General features: G+C 38.3%; 1 non-coding gene across 1 annotated transcript; it reads left to right on the forward strand.

Annotated features, from left to right (window-relative positions):
- The first annotated feature begins 2,078 nt into the window (after positions 1–2,078).
- Positions 2,079–2,150, forward strand: Trnae-uuc. The gene has a single exon. It is a non-coding gene; the product is annotated as a tRNA-Glu (tRNA).
- Positions 2,151–4,093: the final 1,943 nt, after the last annotated feature.

Consider the following 4,093-nt stretch of genomic DNA (forward strand, 5'->3'; position numbering starts at 1 on the left):
TATTTTCAAAATCTCTGCTTGTTAAGGGGAATTTTTTTCTTTATTTAGCAGCCTTATATACATGACATCAAGACAGATCGTTACACACTTCCTCACACACATTGTCCTTGTTTACAATGAACACTTATCTTATATAAGTATTCTGACCCTGTGGAAAAAAGTACATGCCTGATAGAGGACCTTGATGATTAGGACGGACTGACTTTATGGATATAGTGATGTTATGCTATAAGAAGTGAAATACTTTCTTGTATTTCAGTTTGTTTGCGATATTGATGTGTTGTTTGTGTGCACTTTTTAAAATTTATATGTTTGTAGAAGCTATATGTTGTTTAATGTTACCCCAGTCATTAGTGATTATAATTTTATACGGAGAAGGGCAGAGTGTTAGTGTGATAGAGAAATGGCAAGTTAATTGTGTAGTGGAGGAATGACAGACAGGTGGCGCAGTAAAAGAATGGCAGAGTGGGGGGGGGGGGGTGGAGGAGTGGGCAAAGAGGGCAGCTGCGGAGGAGCTTGCACAGGATCTATCTTAGAGTAAACATTGTAGATAATCGAGTACTGATAATGTATATTGATGTGTAGTTCGTGTACACTTTTTTTTTTTTTTTTTAATCTCCTATCTGCTTGTAGAAACTACATGTTGTTTAATGTTACCCCAATCATTAGTGATTATAATTTAATACGGAAAAGGGCAGAGTGTTAGTGTGATAGAGAAATGGCAAGTTAAGTGTGTAGTGGAGGAATGGCAGACAGGTGGCGCAGTAAAAGAATGGCAGAGTGGGGGGGGGGGGGTGGAGGAGTGGGCAAGGAGGGCAGCTGCGGAGGAGCTTGCACAGGATCTATCTTAGAGTAATCATTGTAGATAATCGAGTACTGATAAACTATCGGATTTTTTTTCCTAAGTAATTGATGAATTCGATTATAATGAAGCGATTATGTCCATCCTTGATATGTATACATATATACATATACACATATACATATACATATGTATATATATATATGTTTGTATTCCTATATGTTTATGTGTGTTTCCATATATATATACATATATATACATATATATGTGTATATATATGTGTATATATATATGTGTGTGTGTGTGTCTTTGTGTGTGTGTGTGTGTGTGTGTGTGTGTGTGTGTGTGTGTGTGTGTGTGCGTGTGTGTGTGTGTGTATGTGTGTGTGTGTGTGTGTGTGTGTGTCTGCCTACATATATAGACTGAGAAGAGAGGAAGACCGTTAGGAACTGCACTCAGGAAATGCACGTCTCAGTGACGTCACACAAAACTGACCCCTCTCGACAAAGGACCGAGTTGGTCAGCTTTTGCAAGGCTTTTGTGAGGACCGGTCAGCACTGGATGCACTTTTTGCTCAGCTGTATCTGCGACAGAGCGAGAGACCGTTGCAATCTGGAGAGTATATGTGACGTCAGACAAAAGTGACCCCTCTCGACAAAGGCTCGAGTTGGTCAACATTTTGGCCTCTTGTGAGAGACGGTGAGTACTTAGTGATCGTTTTGCTGAAACCTTTGTGCTCATCTGTTCCTTTCTTCTCTGTAGAATATTAATGCTTAAACTGGGTGTATATGTGTGTGTGCGTGTGCGGGTGTGTGTGTGTGTGTATGGGTGTGTGTGTATGTGGTTAAGAGAGATATTTGGAGAGTTAAGAAATCCACTTCTGTAATACAAATGCCAGTGTCATCACACAGTACTGACCTCTCTCGTTAAGAAGGTCAACACTGATAAAGCTGTGATCATTTCATGATCCCACTGAAGTTTAGGCCTTTGTTCAATCTTTTTCATGTTTCTCTCTTTTTATATGTACTGGTTTGTTATTATAAAATGTTGTGTAACGTGAATCTGTTCATTCAAGCACACAGTATGTCTCATTTAGAAGTGACTCCTTTCCACAAAGCATACAAGATGGTCAGGTATGAATGGCTTCGAGCCGAAGATGGAAAGAAACCGAGGTAATGAACTTACTGAGAGATAATGGTACTCCTTATGCTTTATCTGATAATCAAATAAAACGAGAGTTTAGAATATAAAGTTATGATATATGTCACCATGTATCTCCCATGTGGTCTAGTGGCTAGGATACCTGGCTTTCACCCAGGAGGCCCGGGTTCGATTCCCGGCATGGGAAATTGCTTTAGTCTGTTTCTTCTTGGCTCTACTCTTTAAATCAGCTGCACCAAGTGATGATGAAACACATGGCTCTGATAATGTGAAGCTTGTTTTAATATTTTTTATTCATATTGGTATATCTGGACAGTTTAAGAAAAGATAATTAATTTATGTAATGTAACATTTCTATTGATTTTAGAAATAACTATTTACAGTCATTAAAGCAAATTCTGACACATGCTCCAATAGCATGCCGCCTTATATACATGACATCAAAAAATATCTTCGTCACACACTTCCTCACACACATTGTCTTTGTTTACTATGAACACTTATCTTATATAAGTATTTTGACCCTGTGTACGAAAAAAGTACATGCCTGATAGAGAACCTTGATGATTAGGACGGACTGACTTTATGGGTATAGTGATGTTATGCCACAAGAAATGTAATACTTTCTTGTACTTCAGTTTGTTTGCGATATTGATGTGTAGTTTATGTCCACTTTTTTTTTTTCAATCTCCTATCTGCTTGTAGAAACTACATGTTGCTTAATGTTACTCCAGTCATTAGTGATTATAATTTTATACGGAGAAGGGCAGAGTGTTAGTGTGATAGAGAAATGGCAAGGTAATTGTGTAGTGGAGGAATGGCAGACAGGTGGCGCAGTAAAAGAATGGCAGAGTGGGGGGGGGGGGTGGAGGAGTGGGCAAAGAGGGCAGCTGCGGAGGAGCTTGCACAGGATCTATCTTAGAGTAATCATTGTAGATAATCGAGTACTGATAATGTATCGGATTTTTTTTTTTTCCTACGTAATTGATGAATTCGATTATAATAAAACGAATATGTCCGCCCTTGATATGCATATGTATATACATATACACATACACATATATATATATGTATATATATATATGTTTGTATTCCTATATGTTTATGTGTTTCCATATATATATATATATACATATATATACATATATATGTATATATATATATATACATATATATGTATATATATGTATATATATGTGTGTGTGTGTATGTCTTTGTGTGTGTGTGTGTGTGTTTGTGTGCGTGTGTGTGTGTGTCCGCCTACATATATAGACTGAGAAGAGAGGAAGACCGTTAGGAACTGCATTCAGGAAATGCACGTCTCGGTGACGTCACACAAAACTGACCCCTCTCGACAAAGGACCGAGTTGGTCAACTTTTGCAAGGCCTTTGTGAGGAGCGGGCAGCGCTGGATGCACTTTTTGCTCAGCTGTATCTGTAGCAGAACGAGATACCGTTGCAATATGGAGAGTATATGTGACGTCAGACAAAGGTGACCACTCTCGACAAAGGCTCGAGTTGGTCAACATTTTGGCCTCGTGTGAGAGACGGTGAGTACTTACTGATCGTTTTGCTGAAACCTTTGTGCTCATCTGTTCCTTTCTTCTCTGTAAAATATTAATGCTTAAACTGGGTGTATATGTGTGTGTGCGTGTGCGGGTGTGTGTGTGTGTATGGGTGTCTGTGTATGTGGTTAGGAGAGATATTTGGAGAGTTAAGAAATCCACTTCTGTAATACAAATGCCAGTGTCATCACACAGTACTGACCTCTCTCGTTAAGAAGGTCAACATTGGTAAAGCTGTGATCATTTCATGATCCCACTGAAGTTTAGGCCTTTGTTCAATCTTTTTCATGTTTCTCTGTTTTTATATGTACTGGTTTATTATTATAAAATGTTGTGTAACGTGAACCTGTTCATTCAAGCACACAGTATGTCTCATTTAGAAGTGACTCCTTTCCATAAAAAAAAAAAAAAAAAGTGGTCAGGTATGCATGGCGTCGAGCCGAAATTGGAAAGAAACTGAGGTAATGAACTTACTGAGAGATGGTGGTACTCCTTATGCTTTATATGATAATCAAATAAAACAAGAGACTGGAATATAAAGTTATGATATATGTATCCATGTATC

The sequence above is a fragment of the Penaeus chinensis genome, chromosome 9, assembly GCF_019202785.1.
Source record: "Penaeus chinensis breed Huanghai No. 1 chromosome 9, ASM1920278v2, whole genome shotgun sequence".
Classification (NCBI taxonomy): domain Eukaryota; kingdom Metazoa; phylum Arthropoda; class Malacostraca; order Decapoda; family Penaeidae; genus Penaeus; species Penaeus chinensis.